The 17,209-nt window shown below is 40.5% G+C and overlaps 2 long non-coding RNA genes across 3 annotated transcripts in view; both read right to left on the reverse strand.

Annotated features, from left to right (window-relative positions):
* Positions 1-6,049: 6,049 nt before the first annotated feature.
* On the reverse strand, positions 6,050-8,380 carry LOC148735570 (uncharacterized). The gene is made up of 2 exons (XR_015998815.1): positions 7,825-8,380; positions 6,050-7,441 (listed from the first exon to the last, which is right to left on the reverse strand). It is a non-coding gene; the product is annotated as an uncharacterized LOC148735570 (long non-coding RNA).
* Positions 8,381-14,483: 6,103 nt separating this feature from the next.
* The window catches only part of LOC148735571 (uncharacterized), a 10,051-nt gene continuing 7,325 nt past the window's right edge, over positions 14,484-17,209 (reverse strand). For both annotated transcript variants that reach the window (XR_015998814.1, XR_015998813.1), the window contains 2 exons: positions 16,567-16,628; positions 14,484-16,090 (listed from right to left, as the gene is read on the reverse strand). This is a non-coding gene — a long non-coding RNA (uncharacterized LOC148735571). The remainder of the gene's footprint in view (positions 16,091-16,566; positions 16,629-17,209) is intronic.

Consider the following 17,209-nt stretch of genomic DNA (forward strand, 5'->3'; position numbering starts at 1 on the left):
AAAATGCGATTAAAAACACAGATACGATGACCTAACTTCTTGATCAAATTTCGAATATGAGGCCTCCAGTTCCAATTCTAAGAGAGACCTCCAATTCCAATTCCACAATATTATTATATGATCTCACACGAGACGAGCTAGACACATTAAAGAGAAAACATTAGAATAATAAGGAAGCAAAAAAGCCCGAAAAAATGTTTTCAACCCAACAGATCCAGCCAACGTTACATGCATCTGCGAAAATGACAGCGAGCGCATAATGATATCAGGACAATACATCGCTCTTGTAATTGAAAGAGGAGGTCACGTGAATTAAATGTTCGGAGACTTGCAGGTGATTTTCACTTAGCATTAGCGGGATGATGGACTGGTAAATTGCACTTGTATCTTCAAAATGTTCAATCCATCGATAAAGGAGTAAAATATCATATTTACAAAATTCCCCTTACGAAAGTAAAGTGAGCTAAGAAGAGGGTTTGTGATACAAGCACACCATGCTTGGGAGAACACTTTTCAAAGTAAACAATAATTCAAACACTGGTCAATATGATAGAAAAGGCTTTTCGAAGCAGAATCTACCATCACTAACAGACAAGAGTAGGATTTTGTTTTCTTTTTAGCATTACCGGTAAAGAAGTGTAGAACCCTTATGATAGGGCTCCTAAATTTTCACATGATAGTGGGTTAAATAGTGGAAAGGTGTGTGCGTGGGAATTGATGTAAATGTAAACATGAAATAAAATAAAAACTATATGTCGTTAACTCGAGGACTAAAGCTAAGGGATTGACTACGACCCTAGTAATCTATCTTGCACTCTATTCAGCACAGATAGAAAACTTGTGGATTTTTTCTACTATTTTAAAACATTTTCTTAGAGAATGAATACCAGTCTCGCCCTGGACTCGACACGAGGATATAGCTCTTTTCCATAGAAAATTTGTCCTGTTCCAATAGGAGAGTTTTACGTCTGCTGCGAATTGTACTGAAAGTTTGTCTAGTTTGACATGACATGTGATTCGCTCCTGTGGATGAAGGGGCTACTTTAACGTAAAGATCAGCCAGGGACTAAGCATCTGGAGTTTTATTTGCACTAGACTGTACGATTCGTGACGTCCATGGTTAGTCGTAGTCCACTGAAATTACAATGTAACTACGAGATATAGTTAATTTCTACAACATTCTTCTCAGTTAAAATAACGAACGATTAGAACTTACAACTTTTGTTTCACAAACGCTTTGGATCCCTTTGCTTCACTATGCTTTCTTGATGACCCGCAATACTCCAATAAAAATGTCGTTACGAGAGAGAATCTTTCTTTTAAACCCTTGTCACTTATTTCCTCATTTCACGAAGTCAAGGCGATTACATAAATACCAACGATAATATGAGTATTTTTTACGAAAAAATACCTACACTTGCTAAAAAAGACGCAACTCGCGTCTTTTTTAGCAAGGCGGATTTCCACTCATTATATCACATGCAATCACTGGTTGCTTTTATCTTCCTGCCACAAGCTATTCTTCGGTCAAAAGTAACACTTGATAATGGGTGAACATTGAAACTAAAGGCGAACTCAGATCGACGAAGGCGTGTCTTGCGTGAAAATTTTTGAGTAACCACATGGCTGCCATTGCATAATTAGTCAGTTTATATTGCGCGCTGTTTTCGGCACGGGACCCCATTCGGCATTTTAATTGAGTTCGAAGCGTAAACAGCCAAGCCGCTTTTTTACAAAAGGAGTAGTAACTCATCAAGCCGAAAAAATTTGGTCTTTCGACTATACGACCAACCGTACAAGGCTCTACTTTTAGGATGTGAGGCCAACTGCGTTGCGGGAAAAAAATATAGTCGATAAGTAAGTAGAAGGGAAAAGGAGAAGGTAATGTACTTGCGCAACGGGTAACTTGGAAGGCCCCTTTGTATGCGATGGGGTACGCATACTCGGATACGATCCTTCGTGTAGCTTACCGCGGGTACTCGGTTATATAATTAGGCATTATACGCGGGCTTCGCATGAGCTAGTGGTCGTGCAAGTAAAGGATGTGTAAACTCACGTTTTGAGCAGTAAATTATACTGATTAGGTTGTGGTTGAAGACATTATTCATTCTCGGTATTTTGCAATTTTTGATTAACTTGTATAACTAAAATAGTCAAAGCTTCAGCTTTGTCAACCGGAAGAAATCCCTTTAATCAATTTAATTTTCTATTGATAGGAAAAAACAGTCAAACCAACCTCATTCGGCGAAGTTTGACAAGGTAGGAATCTTGACGTCTTCCCTCAATGTGACCACTCGTGTTACATGCGAAGATACCTGGATGTGGTGGTCGTATCAATTCTACAAGTGTTTTAGTTTCCAGTAAAACACTCCAGTCCATACAGTAATTTCGAACATGCAAAACTACAGGCTGCTACTTCTAAAGTGAACTTTCCAAACACATGTGACTTGATCACTGCTCTTTGGACTGGGGTCTAATGGCGGACGAACGCGTATCCATTAGGCTCTCGATATTTTTTTGTTTACTGGCCGATACACCCTGCTTTAAGTCATCTGCTACACTCGAAGAGCATACTAAAAACCTAGCCAAAGCAACTACGCTCGCTAGCGAACACCGGACACTTAAAGTGTAGCGTACACACAGGATTAAAACACCTTTGGTTAAATTCACCAAACATGGCCTAGTGGTGTTACAACTACCTGAACCTTCAAGTACCATTCGCTTTCCTAGCGCAGAAGTCATCTTAAAAAGCGGAGATGTTCATCCACAGCTCGGACCAACGTTAAACCACCATCATAACGACGTATCGGAAAATACACGCCGTGTGATATATTCATCTTCTCAATTGATTCATTACGGTAAAAACATCAGCAATCCACCGATCGACCAAGATTTGAAATTCCATCTACAAAATCACGGGATTTGGAACTCCTGCAATTATATTAGCAACTCTAGAACTCTTAACATCAAGACACTTACTCATTCTAGACGCAATTCAAGAATAACAACCTCCCAAAGGTTAACTTCGGCAGGATCGAATATTAATAACTGTGTTGTTATTTCTCCTGGCAAACATGCTAATATACAGAGAGTAATTCCCGTGAGGATTACCGAACGTGTTCAAGCTTTTAAAAGACGTTAAGCCCCATCAGTACGTGTTATCAAGCTAACACCTTTGGCGGCCCCTGCCCTAAACAACACGCACAGCAACATCAGCAGTGGCGACAACAACAACAACTCGATAGCTGGTAAGAAAGCGATGCTACCAAGCCTTTGCTTATTGAACGCTCGTTCCCTCTTTCCCAAGCTGGAAGAATTAACAGCATTACTGGCAACGAAACTAGTCAACTTAGTCGCTATCACAGAGTCGTGGCTGCGTAGTGATATCGATGACAGCCTCTTGTCAATGAGTGCTTTCAATCTTTTCCGTAAAGATCGTGTAGCTGGCCGAGGTGGCGGAATCTGTGTTTATTTGAACAATGTGATACCGAATTTTGAATGCCTATGGCTTACTTTGCGTCCCAGACGCCTGCCAAGACCTCTATCTGGCATAGCTATTTGTGTTGTTTATCATCCTCCAGGTCGACCTGCCGATAGTCACAAAGAACTGAATGACTATTTAATTAATACTACTGACCGTCTACGTAACGAACACCCTGTTTATGATTTGGTCCTTCTTGGCGATTTCAACGATTTTGATTGCAGTAACTTGGTTACTCACCACAGTTTAAAGCAAGTCGTCCAACAACCTACCAGAGACTCTGCTATACTAGATCTTATACTAACGAACATGCATAATTTGTATAGCAGTCCAACTACTCATGCCCCGCTAGGCTCAAGTGATCATAACATCGTACTCTGGCATCCTAGCCAAGTGCACAGGCGATCCCCTGGGGTTAAATCCACTAAGCGCCGGGTGCGCCACTACCCTCGATCTTGAATCGACGCCTTTGGAAGATGGGCTACTACACATGAATGGTTCATCGACCTTGGACCCAGCCCGTCTATTGACGATCTAGCATCCTCGTTTATTATCCAACTAACAGACGCCATTGATCGGATCCTCCCCGCAAAGACCATCAAGCTGCATCGAACAGATAAGCCATGGATAACTCCTGAACTCAAGCTCATGATTAAAGACCGACAGAAAGCATTTCACAGCGGCAACATCCCAGCTTGGCGCTCTTTGAAATACAAAGTCCAGCAAGAAATAGCGAAGAGGAAAAAGTCCTTTTATAAGAACAAAGTACAACACCTAAAGAAAGATGACTGCCGCAAGTGGTGGAACTTTATCAACCAAATGTCTGGCAGATCTGAAAAGCCATCCCTTATTTCACTGGAGCGTGACGGGAAAATCATGAGCCAACAAGAACTTGTCACCAGTTTAAATCGATTTTACGTGTCAGTTAATGCGGACATACCGCCACTTGACAGTAATCTAGTACCAGCTTTCCTCCTTGCTGAGGCAGAAGGCCCATTTGTGCAACCCCACGAAGTCTGCAAGAAGTTACTCGCCATAAAAGCCTCCAAGGCCCATGGTCCAGACAACGTACCCTGTCGCATTGTTAAAGGGTTTGCTTACGAACTAGCTGAACCTATCACCACCATCTTTAACACATCACTCCGATCTGGCATTGTACCAGCAGCCTGGAAAGAATCTAATATAATACCCATCCCAAAAGTACAACCACCTATGGATGAGGGCGACACCAGACCTATTTCTTTGACTCCCTGTCTGTCCAAAGTCCTTGAGGACTTCGTAGTTACATGGTTAATTGACGATGTCAAGGATAAAATCGACCCAAATCAGTTTGGGTGCCTGAAGGGAACCTCAACAACGTATTGTTTACTGGACATGATTCACACCTGGCTTACGTACCTCGACTCACCCGGGCGACACCTCCGCCTTTGCTTTCTAGACTTCTCTGAGGCTTTCGATCGTATCGGGTACAACGTACTGATAGAGAAGCTTCTGGGCTTAGGAGTTCGCATATTTTTAATACCGTGGATAATAAGCTTCCTGACTAACCGTCGACAATGCGTTAAGTTACCTGGCTCCATCTCTGACTGGCTTCCAACAACAGCCGGCGTCCCCCAGGGAACAAAACTCGGTCCAAAATTGTTCCTGGTGATGATAAATAACTTGAACATCTCTGATCCTGAATCCTGCACTTGGAAGTTTGTAGATGATGTATCGTTGTCTGAGGGGCTCGTAAGGAACAGCACCTCAACCATCCAAACAAGTCTCGATACTGTCGCCTCTTGGAGCTCCAGTAACTGGATGAAACTCAACGCTAAAAAGTGTAAAGAAATGCGGATATGCTTTCTCAAGAAACCCACAGAACTCCCTCATTTGAAGATCGGCGATCAACAATTAGAGCTTGTAACTTCACATAAAGTACTTGGCCTGGTGATTCAGAATAACTTAAAATGGAACAATCACATTGAAGCTACTGTCACCAAGGCTTCTAAACGCCTACAAATACTCAGAGTACTCCGTGGAGGGGGTGTGGAGATGAATGATTTAACCACTATCTATATCTCCCTGATGCGATCTGTTCTTGAATATTGCTGTGTAGTATGGCACCACGCCCTCCCCTCCTACCTTTCACAAGAACTAGAACGAATACAGATGCGTGCTCTTAAAATCATAGTACCTACTTTATCTCACCCAGAAGCTCTGCAATTCCTTAATTTAAGAACATTAGTTGAAAGAAGTAGTGAACTTTGTGTTAAAACTCTTGAAAATATCTCAAGAGGAGGGCCACTTTTTAAACATCTCCCGAAAGAAAGAAAGCAAGTGCATCAGTATCAATTGAGGAACGCTAGCAATTTTTCAGTGACTAAATGCAGGACCGAAAGACTGCGCCGCAGCTTTTTCCCAAGGACTATTTTAGCCTTCAACAAATAATAGTTTCTTTTTATATATATTTGCATACCCACATTGTTAAATGTTAATTCTTAATTATTTAATTAATTATCTTGTATTTCTAAACCCATTGTAGCCCAGTCCCTATCCGCGCATGTAATTTTATATATTTGTTAAATAATTGTAACAACATTGTAATTCAGATTTTCTGTGAAAATGTGAGAAATAGACTTATCTACCCAAATTAACAAATATTTTACATATTTCTTATGCGAATAGGTGATAATCTACTTAGCGTATGGACGTTTCCGTGGAAACGGCCCATTTGGCCTGATCTATCGGCGAATACCTCTGTGTAGATCCATTTAGACCTAGTGTTGTAATTGCCTTTCTCCTCTTTTTTCAATTTGATTTATTTCGATTATTCAACATTTACTGTACTTGATTAATGTCTTTTTTACATCACTGGTTTCGCAGAATTTAATGGCAACGCAGTCGAGATGTTGTTAATGGCTTAGCTTAGTTTCCCACTATTTTACGAGGTGCACCGCCAATGCATTGATGAAAAGGCAATGTTTGTTCGTGGGGTTTGTTTCCAGATTTTGGCATTTGTCGAATAAGATGGGAAGGTGGTCGCATTTTGCGTTGAACTACACTGGATTTGTTCAAGTTTTCTATCCATGAATGATTACAATTTGCTGTCAGTCAGGTTGCACTTAACGACTGGGTAATTGATCTCTAACAAGTTACTTTGTCCAGTTGATATGAATTAATCCATAGTTAATAAAATTTTTACAGTTTTCTCGAATCTTCGGCCGGATCGATATTCCACGGTATGTGTAATAAAGATCACTCCCAAGATAAGTGAGAAAGCAAGAAATCCTATATTTAATCGTTTCTTTATCTATTTTTTAAAACTTTTACATTTGCGTATTGATTTACTTATTTATCTATTTACGTACCTATTAAGCTAGCTCATGAATTTAGTTATTTTCATTTACTGCGACTTTTTCCTCCGCTGGAATCATAAGCTCTCAACTGTTTGCACGCTCAAGATATCTGTTCGACAGGAATAATATTCTGTAAGTTGTAACTTTGTTTCAAATGGTCAACCAATTATAAACGTTGATAGAATCAGAAGTTAACTCCTAAATCCAATATGAATCACAAAAAATATTAGTATCGATTTTTATTAGAACTTTTTTTGGATTAATCCATAGATCCACAAAAGGTTTGTGTGTGTGAAGGCAAACTGAAGGACAAAACAAAAAGGGAGTTCTTGTCTTGTCAAGGTATCGATTTCTATTCATCTGCCGTCCAGATGGACTACATTTTTAACTACTTTGCTGTTATCCATGTCGTTCCGTGCTAAAAATATCAACAGCTCCGTTTCCTCAGATACATTTACGATTTAAGGTTGTGTAAATCACGGTAACTTTACATATTACGTTCGGCTCATCATCTATGCTAACGACGGTTCCAATATTTACTTCACGTACATCATTCCTGCATAGTTATTGTATATTCCAAGGCTGCCACATGTGTAACCATAAAGGGGACGTTTTCTGTAACCTGTTTGAGATAAAATTATTAACGGAAAAGTGATATTGATTCACTGTGTACCTGCCTACCAGGTTTTCACAATTTTTATCGTTTCTCCCTCCCCCCCCCCCCTCCTCCACCATTTTGCTTTTCTGATTTTGTGATTAAAACAAAAGAAAAAAATCACAGAAAATAGTAAGGAAATTAACATGAAAGTTGATATGGAGCAGATATCCGAAGCCCTCTAGAAAAACTCGATTCATAAAATTTTTTGGGAATTACTCTTAGTTTTGTTTCGTCGAAAGAAAGATGTCAAAGATGTCAAGAAATCCGCCTTAAATGCATTTACACGGATATTTGCTTCCCATAACTTGACTGATCTCTTTAATAATTTTGGAGATTTTAATACTCACCATACTGAGATGAAGTCCATGTCTGGCCGCACTCTCCGTTATCATGTCCATCAAACACAAGAGTTATTCGTGGATAAATTTGCACAGTAAGTGAAAGGGTGTTAATATACAAAAACAATTCCAACTTGGTCGGTCGCATTTTTTGGCGTTGCTCTGATTGGCCTCTTGTATACAGTTCTCTGCTCTGATATCCTGTTTTGATTGCTTGTCTTGAAATATTTACCGGTGAGTTGATATATATGTCAATTTGTCTCTAGAAGTACCTCTCTCTGCAAGCAACTCTCTCTGTAAGTACCTCTCCCTTTAATACTCCGGTTACTCCGGTTCGGGTCATCGTTTAGTCTTTCATAATGGAAGATTACGTTTTACTTACACGCCATGCTGTACCAGACTTTCAACGGAACGGGATAGTGAACGGCGCAATAGTAGCCGTATTACGATCGCGCTCCGCTTGTCTCATTGCATACCTGGAGTAGGCTATTACATTCTCTGAAATTAAGAAAGGTGCAATACACACACACACACACACACACACACACACACACATATATATATATATATATAAAGTGTGACTTGATTTTCGTAGAACAGTGCTCAATACATAGAAGTAGAGCGAAGTATATATTGTGGGAGGAAAAAGACTAGTAAACTACAAGTTCATCCCTACAAGCCTGTTTCGTGGTCGCCCACTCATCAGGGGATTTAATGAGAATAAACTTTACCATTGCTTATATACAATATAATTTGCATGATCTAACTAGTCTAATTTATGCAGCGCGAAATTGACAGTTTAGTTGTTGCGTAGGAGGGCTTTGCTTCTGTGGCGGCATGAAGACACGAGTTCATTACGTTTGTTTAGTGTTGATAGTTCGGGCCGGCAGATGATTAGGAATTTTTCTTTGAGGCAGAGGTTGCATCTTTTAGTTGAGCTTTTTAGTTGATCTTTTAGTTGAGCTAGAGTACACTAGCGCATGCTCGCTAGTGTACTCTAGTTTGAGCACTCTGGCATGACTTAGACGATACCACAAAGGTTGGATCGTTTGGGGTGACCATATTTGTTCTCCTCCATCCTAGCATTAGCACTGCACTGATGAGGCCCAGAAGGCCGAAACAGTAAAAAGCTTCTCGGCCTCTTGAGTTAAAAGGCTTATGAAAAGTTTATTTTTCTTGCTTTTGCAGCAATTGGTCAACATGGACAGCCAGGAAAGTGAAAATATCAGCCAGTTTACTACCGATAACTCGACAGCGAATCCAGGAGACGTCGTAGACGCAAGCGTGGTAGAAGGTTCACAGTCCTGGGACGCAGACGTGGAAATCGAAATCCCTGAGGTACTGAAAAATCTGGAAAATAAGGGTGTGAAATTTAAGGCCGTGCCTTTTTTGAATGCTCCTAGTCAAAGTAAAATCACGAAGGATCGCTCTATCTATTTTAGCGTTGATACAATCGTCACATCGCAAATAATTCTCGAAGCTTTTGACGCGGCAGAAATCGATATTGACGCTATCACCGGAATCCAGAGAAAGGCGTCCAATAGATCTTGGATCGTAACTTTTAAGAGCCGTGCAGCTAAAGAAGCCGCTCTTGAAACACCTTTTGTCGTGATTGCCGGTCTCAAAGTGTTCTTGGGCGACTGCGAAAATCGTTTGGTCCTCGTCAAGATCCATGAAGCCCCCGCTGAACTACCCGACACTGCCGTGATTGGCCGACTCAGCCACTACGGTCGTGTCCTTTCATTTCGGCGCGACAAAATTGCACAACATATCGAGAATGGAGTAAGAACGGCTCGAATGGCGCTACATCGAACCATCCCTGCCAACATCAACATAGCTGGTGAACCTATTAAAATATGGTACCCAAATCAGCCAAAAGCTTGCCGGAATTGTGGAGCTACTGACCACATGGCCAAAGACTGCTCTGCAGTCCGTTGTTTTAATTGTGAATGCCCTGGGCATCGAGCTCAAGAATGTAAAGACTCGCCAAGATGTTCCGTTTGTTTAGCGGACAACCATTCCATGCCTCAATGCCCCTTCCTGCTCTTCAGCGCGAACGTCGACAGTGAGCCAACGCCACCTAAAACTGAAGAGGAAAAGAAACAAGAGCGAGCCCAGCGCGCCAAGGAAAGAGAAGAAAGGCAGAAAAAACTACAACAACAGAGAGAACAACAGCGACAACAAGAAGAACAACAGAAATTACTAGAAAAGCAGAAACAGCAAGAACAACAGAAACAACAAGATCAAGAGAAACAACGAGAACAACAACGCGACGAAGGTAGAAGAGAACGACCAAGAGAACGAAGAGACGAGCGAGGGAGGGACGATCGAGAAGAACGAAGAGATGACCGGAGAGACGACAGAAGAGAGAGAGATAGAAACGATCGAGATTATTATCGCGGCCGCGATGACCGCGATAGATCTTCCCGCCGTGACTACTCTGGCTCCGAAACTGATGATGATGGATGGGAGAGAGTTAAACCTAGGAGAAGGCGGTACAGACATTAATTTTTTATTTATATTCAATGAGTAAGCTTAAAATAATTTCTCTAAATGTGCGAGGACTCGGGTCCTCCAGTAAAAGTCGAAAAATTATTCAAGAATTAAATTATTCAAACTGTGACATAATCCTTTTACAAGAAACACATGTCTCATGCAAAAAACAAGCGGAGGAATTCGAAATACTCTGGCGCGGCAAATGTCTGTGGTCCTTCGGGACTGGCAGGTCTGCCGGTGTTGCCATCCTCTTTTCTCTAAACTTCCCAGGCAAAATTATTCGTTTTTTGACCGATTCCGAAGGAAGAATATTGAGCTTACTCATTGACTACTATAATTCTAAACTAAATTTAGTAAACATTTACTCTCCCAATACTATTTCGGATCGTAAAAGTTTTTTCTCTTGTCTGCACAATTACTTTCTCCCCCAAGGGGATCTAGTGATTGGGGGAGACTTTAATTGTGTAGACAATGTCCTAGATAAATTAAATTGTTCCGCCATCCTATTGTCTGATCAAAAACTTCTCCGATCCCTTTGTGCTGACTTCTCACTTACAGACATTTGGCGCAAAAACAACCCGCGCAAAGTAACTTTCACCTGGTCTAACAAAGACCATACCCAGGCATCTAGAATTGACCGCTTTCTCGTCGCTAAAGGCTTAACCCTAGTAACGAAATGTAATATTCTTCCATGCGTATACGACCTATCCGATCATGACTTTGTAAAAATTGAACTAACGACTAACCCTTCTAATCACGGTCCTGGAATTTGGAAGTTCAACAGCTCTTTACTCTCAGATGTAGAATTTAAAAACATTATGTCAAAATCGATTAATAACTTTAAGCTTAAAATTCCCGAATTCGCCTCCCTTCGCGAATGGTGGGATGCTCTAAAAATTGAAATCCGCAAAACAAGTATTTCACACTGTATCCGTAAACAGAGAATAGCAAATGCCAAAAGAATCCTAATTACTAAGCAATTAACCCATGCTAAAAACGCTTTACATTCTAATCGCTTAAATAACCCAGATGTAATTAGCGATTTGGAAAGCCAATTGTCCTCTCTAATCTCGAAAGAAGCCGAAGGAGCTAAAGTCCGCTCCCGAGCACAATGGTTCGAAGAAGGCGAGAAACCAACACGCTATTTCTTCCGTCTGGAGAAAAAACGAGCTGACATGAATAGTTTTGAATCTTTTTTTGACGAGAACGGTGTTCTCAGAAATTCTCAAAATGATCTTGAAAGAATTTTAACCAATTTCTACAAGAATTTATTCACCAAAGATCCTCTTGATATGCGAATTCAAACTGAAATAATTGACGACCTCGAATTTTCACTGACTGATTATGAGCGCAATCTATGTGAAGGCCCTTTTTCTAATAAAGAATTACTTACTGCATTGGAAGGCCTTCAGACCGGCAAGTCACCCGGTTCTGATGGTCTCCCAACAGAATTTTACTCGTGTTTTTGGAACGATTTGAGCGAATCTCTCCTTTCTGTTTTGAACGAGGCCTTTCTTGCTGGCTCCCTCGCGGATAGCCAGTACGAGGGCCTCCTACGACTCATCCACAAAAAAGATGATCGACGCCTCGCAAAAAATTGGCGCCCAATTTCCTTGTTAAACACTGACTACAAGTTAGCATCTAAAATCATCACTGAACGATTGAAAAAAGTCATGAACTCCATCGTGCATTCAGACCAAACGTGCGGCGTGGTCGGCCGCACTATCTTCTCAAATTTGGCCTTACTTCGTGATGCCCTTGACATGATTGACAAAACTAATGAACCAGGTATTCTCATTTCCTTAGATCAAGAAAAAGCTTTTGACCGAGTTGACCACGAATTCATGATGAGAGTATTGCGTAAATTTGGTTTCGGCCCCTCCTTTTGTGGGTGGGTCGAACTATTTTATTCTAAAGCCTTCTCTAGAATCATTGTTAATGGCTCCCTGTCCCCCCCTGTCCACTTAAGAAGAGGGGTGAGACAAGGATGCCCATTATCTCCTCTCCTTTATGTGCTAGTTTCAGAAGTATTATCAACGCAAATCCGTAATTGTAAAGATATTGAAGGTTTCCTGCTCCCCGGAGCAGGGGGCCTTCAATACAAAATATCCCAGTACGCTGACGATGCTACTTGCATCTTAAAATCCGAAAGATCTCTTTCTTCACTTCTCCGAGTCGTATCAAAATTTGAACAAGGATCTGGCGCTAAACTGAACACGTCCAAATCTGAAGCAATGTGGTTAGGAAAATGGCGAACTAGAATTGAATCTCCCTATGGCCTTAAATGGGTCACTAAAATGAGAGTGCTTGGTGTTTACTTCTCAAACGGCCTCGTCAATGTCGACGACGACAATTGGCGGGCCAAATTAGACAAACTAAGTTCGGTTCTAAATCTTTGGAAACAAAGAGACCTGTCTTTTATCGGTAGAACCTTAATTGTAAACACTTTAGGCGCAAGCCGTTTATGGCACGTTGCTAAAGTCATCCCCCCACCCCGTTGGGTGCACGATAGCTTTAAGTCGATCATTTGGCCTTTTATCTGGAAAGGAAAAATGGAAAATGTAAGTCGCGATCGCTGTTGTGCGCCCCCATTCTCTGGGGGCCTCAACGTCGTTAATTTTAAAGCTAAGTGCGCTAGCCTGCGCCTTTCTGTTTTTTCCAGTTTAAGAGATGACTTTGGCACATCCAAATGGCATTACCTAGCTCGATATTTTTTAGGACATAAGCTAACTATTCTAGATCCCCGTTTTTCTTTTCCCACAAATTCTGGCCCCTCTTCCTTCCTTCCTTCCAATTACTACCGGCTTTGTTTAGATAATTTCCGTACCTTGCATCAGAAAACTGGTGCCTTACCTGATTTACTCACCAGTAAGAATTTATATCTTTTGTTGCTTGACCCCGTCTGCGTTGCACCCCGGTGCTCCGGTTTTTGGGCGTCTGCTATGGACCGCCCCATCAATCGTTGGGCCTGGGTGTGGCGCAAGTCTCGCCTAAAGCTAATTGAGAACAAGAAGAACGATCTAATTTGGCTATTGATCCATAGAATGATCCGCGTAAGATATCTCCTAAAGTCTTGGGGATACATCAATAATGACAAATGCGCGATCTGCGGTAAAACAGAAACTATTGAACACTGTTTCTTGGGATGTCCCAGAGTTGTGAAAGTCTGGGACTATTTCTCTCCCCTTTTTCGTGTTCTACTCGACTCCCCCTTCTCTATCTCCCCTACCTCTATCTATTACCCCTTTTCCCTAGACCAATCTACCACCAGTATATCCTTATCTAACTTTCTCAAGGCAACCATCATATATTGGTGTTGGCTTGCCAGAAATAAAGCTACCTTCGAAGGTTCTCTTTTGAGCTCCAACGCGATTATCGACTTAATTAAAAAAGATGTCCAGCTCAGAATTCTTAGCAGCGACACTGATACCTTAAGGAATTTTTGGTCTTTTAAAAACGCATTTTGTTCGGCCGATGCTGGTAAACCTGTCTTCTTTCCCTCTCTTGCTCCCCCCTGAACCTTTGTATATAATAAAACTTGTTAAACCTCGCCCATGAGGGGTCCTTACTCCGGGCTACAGGCCCGCGCGCTGTTTGCGCCCCACATGGTCGCGACAAAACTCTTTGTAAATAGTAAATAGAACTTTATAAATAGAAAACTTGTAAATAGAACTTTGTTAGCTCTTACAGGTGGGCGCTTACTCCGGGCTGTTATAGCCCGTGCGCTGTTCGTGCCGCCTGTAAGAGAAAATGTCATTAGTTAATGGAGACCTGTAAACACTTAAGTAACTCATAATTTAATTCGAATACTTTAATCAATTAGAATTGTAAATAGATATCATTGACGAAATAAAACCGCCTGGTCTACAGGCTTTTATATTTTTAAAAAAAAAAAGTACTGTGTGCAGTTAGATATAGCTCTTTGGCATACAAAGCTTTGCTTTCATGTCCAAATTGAGCACTCTAACTAGGATGAGTCATTGCTCTGCAATTGCGCATGCTCGCTAGTGTACTCTAGTTTGAGCACTCTGGCATGACTTAGACGATACCACAAAGGTTGGATCGTTTGGGGTGACCATATTGGTTCTCCTCCATCCTAGCATTAGCACTGCACTGATGAGGCCCAGGAGGCCGAAACAGTACTGTCTGCAGTTAGTTATCTATATATATATATATATATATAGATAGATATATAAAAGCAGAAATGTAATGGTCAAGAGGCCAACTCCAATGTAGCTTTGTTGGCTTATTAGCTCGACGTTTCGACCGTCTCGGTCCTCCTCAGGAGCATACTAATTACACGAGCAATATTCAAATTTAAAATTCGTGTCAACAGTATACAGGTCATGACGTAATAATATAAAAATAGAATAGATAACAGCGAAACGTGTTATGATGACTAAAATAGCTAAGTTAAAGTAGTTATAACTCATGTAGTAAGCTTATTTATGGTAGGATTGAGTCTTAAAATCCAATAATTTTCTCTCGCTTTTCTGATTTCTTGATTTTGACTTCTAACTTTTTCAATAACCGTAAGTTTAAGATGATCGACTCCACACTTCTTAAAATGTCTGACAGAGGGTGTGTTTTTATGTCCACCCTTGATGTCGCTACGGTGTTGATTGCCACGATGGTGAATTGGGTGACCTGTCTCACCTACGTACTGATCGTTACATTTGCTGCATTCTATCAGGTACATCACATTGCTAGTCTTGCATGACGTGTGTTGTCGCAATGTTATATATGTGTGTGTGTGTGTGTGTTTCTGACACGTTGACTTACCACAGTAGCATCCGCCCGAAATGCGATATCCCACGTCAATCCTGTTGCATGTGTTAGTCTCCCAATGATAGGGAAAAGAATGGGATATGATAATGCGTAGAAAACTACAATGGAGGGATTATTTATTTTACAAAAGATGTTATCAAGCAACAGCTTCATATCAGAAATAACAAACAAACGTGATCATCCAGCCTCTCTTACTTTTGCATTTAGGCAGAAAGAGATTTACTTGTTTGTATCTATGTTATCGTTAGGAAGTATCGTAAATCTGTCACGGTTTTTGGGTCAAATTGACTTGCAGAACGACTGTCCGCATCGTTGTGCCAATTGGTGTTCCAACTCTACGTTGTATTGATTTCCACTGCATCTTTTCGAAGAAAAGACACTTTTTGTTGTTTCATTAAACAACTGCCACCGCTGTTTACTTGATAAATGCGCTATCTTGGAGTGTGTTTTTGGTATTGCTTTTTAAAATGCAACAACTTAGCATAGCAAAAACGATTTGTTACTGCCACGGGCGACTAATTCTAACAAGCACAATTTCAACACGGCGAAACGACACGACACAAAACAACACGGTTAAAACTGCAAATAAAACAGCAAACGAAAAGCTATTATAATATAAACTACACTAAATACCCGAGGAAAACTACAAAGAAAACGACGACGAAAACTACATTAATACAAACTTACAATTGTTGCGATGTTGTGAATCCTGCCTTGTGGGGAACAAGCAATGTGAAGCGAAAAGAACGAATATACAAACTACACTTGACAAACCCGCACTGAAAAAACTGGACCAACGATGAACAATACGGTTTAATTACATGCTACGTAACGTAATAACACAAAGAAAGCACACGCAATTAATATTACTGCACAAGAAACAATAGACAAAAATGATGCGTAGCAATCTACACGATTAATGGGAAAAAAAGTAGTGCACTTACTTTCCCCGATAGCATCCTGAGTTGAATCTGTTTGACCCACTGGGTATCTTAAAAGAAAGAAAAAGCGAGACTATCTTACAGTATGGTCATGTTTACCTTATTTAACTTTTTCATCTTCATAAATTAACCACTCGCCGATTCATGTTCTTACTCTCAACATGTTGCTCTTTCACTAAGGGAAAGGAGGAGAGATTTGAGGAAGGCGTTTTGGTTGATATTGTTTGCAATATTCCAACTGATTTTATTCTTCTTATAAGCAATTTTTCGTTCGATTTAGAGGTTAATGTATTGGTTTTGAATGAATTTTAACCCCTTCCAGCTTCGGCACTTTTATTCATGAGGTCATTTTGAATGAAATGACATGCTGAGGTTGACATCAAATAAAAAAAAATCTCTTTTCAGGTATGCATAATGGACAGAATTATCAATGAAAAAACGAAGCAGTCTATAATTTGGAAAAAGATAAGTCCAAGAGTAAAATATCAAAGATTAATCTTCAGATGGATGAGTATCAGACATTTACCTGATAAAATACTGTATGCAGGAAAATGCCATCACTTCGTAACACATTGACCCTAAAGGTTCCTGAAACGACACAGACATAGATTTGATTGTGATGCTAAGAGGTGTTTCGTTGCATACTATTAAGTGATGAGAGTCTAAACCCTAACAATTCTGAAACAACCACTTGATAAATACGGGTAAAAGTAACTTTGAGTTGTTTTCGGTCACCACTGATAGTTTGTGTCTGTCCACCGTTACGATTCTACTCTTAGTTCATTAAGTGACCCTTAGGCATCTATTGTTTACAAGCCTGATACTCTTCACCTGCGTGCGCCCAAGTTTACTGAGGAGATGAGATCGACGAAAAAGTTGAGAAGAAAACTGGAAGCAGAAAATGGAGTACCACCAGGAGTGACCTCAGCATTCGTTTGTATATGGATAAGTGTTGATTAGTTAATGATTTGGTTCGTAATGCCAAAGGAATTTATTTTTGCTCTCTTACTGAGAATAACTGTGGAAACCAGCGGGTTCTTTTTCAAGCCATCAACAATCTGCTGAACCCTAATATCATGCATCCAATATCTGATGCTGATTTAGCTGATCAGTTCAATTCATTTTTAAGAATAAGATTAGTCTTATTCGAGAAGGATTAACGAAGTTTA

The sequence above is a fragment of the Stylophora pistillata genome, chromosome 3, assembly GCF_964205215.1.
Source record: "Stylophora pistillata chromosome 3, jaStyPist1.2, whole genome shotgun sequence".
Classification (NCBI taxonomy): Eukaryota; Metazoa; Cnidaria; class Anthozoa; order Scleractinia; family Pocilloporidae; genus Stylophora; species Stylophora pistillata.